We start from the raw sequence: 307 nt of genomic DNA on the forward strand, positions 1-307 counted from the left end.
ATGATAGTTAGAAGCATAAATAACAAAATATTAGCTATAGCAGCAAACACTAGCTCAAAGTAGCTAAAGATTTGCTGATGGCTAATAGAATAGAATATAATATAATAGAATAGAATAGAATAGAATAGAATAGAATAGAATAGAATAGAATAGAATAGAATAGAATAGAATAGAATATATTTATTGTTGCTGATAAAACAATGTTAAAACAAGTGATTACTGTCTGAGCTGCTTAAATAGTCACATTGGTTCCACAGAGTAGAGGGATAAAAAAAAATTAGTGCTCACAACTCAAGTTCCCTTGTAA

The sequence above is a fragment of the Austrofundulus limnaeus genome, unplaced genomic scaffold (genome assembly GCF_001266775.1).
Source record: "Austrofundulus limnaeus strain Quisiro unplaced genomic scaffold, Austrofundulus_limnaeus-1.0 Scaffold24, whole genome shotgun sequence".
Taxonomy (NCBI): domain Eukaryota; kingdom Metazoa; phylum Chordata; class Actinopteri; order Cyprinodontiformes; family Rivulidae; genus Austrofundulus; species Austrofundulus limnaeus.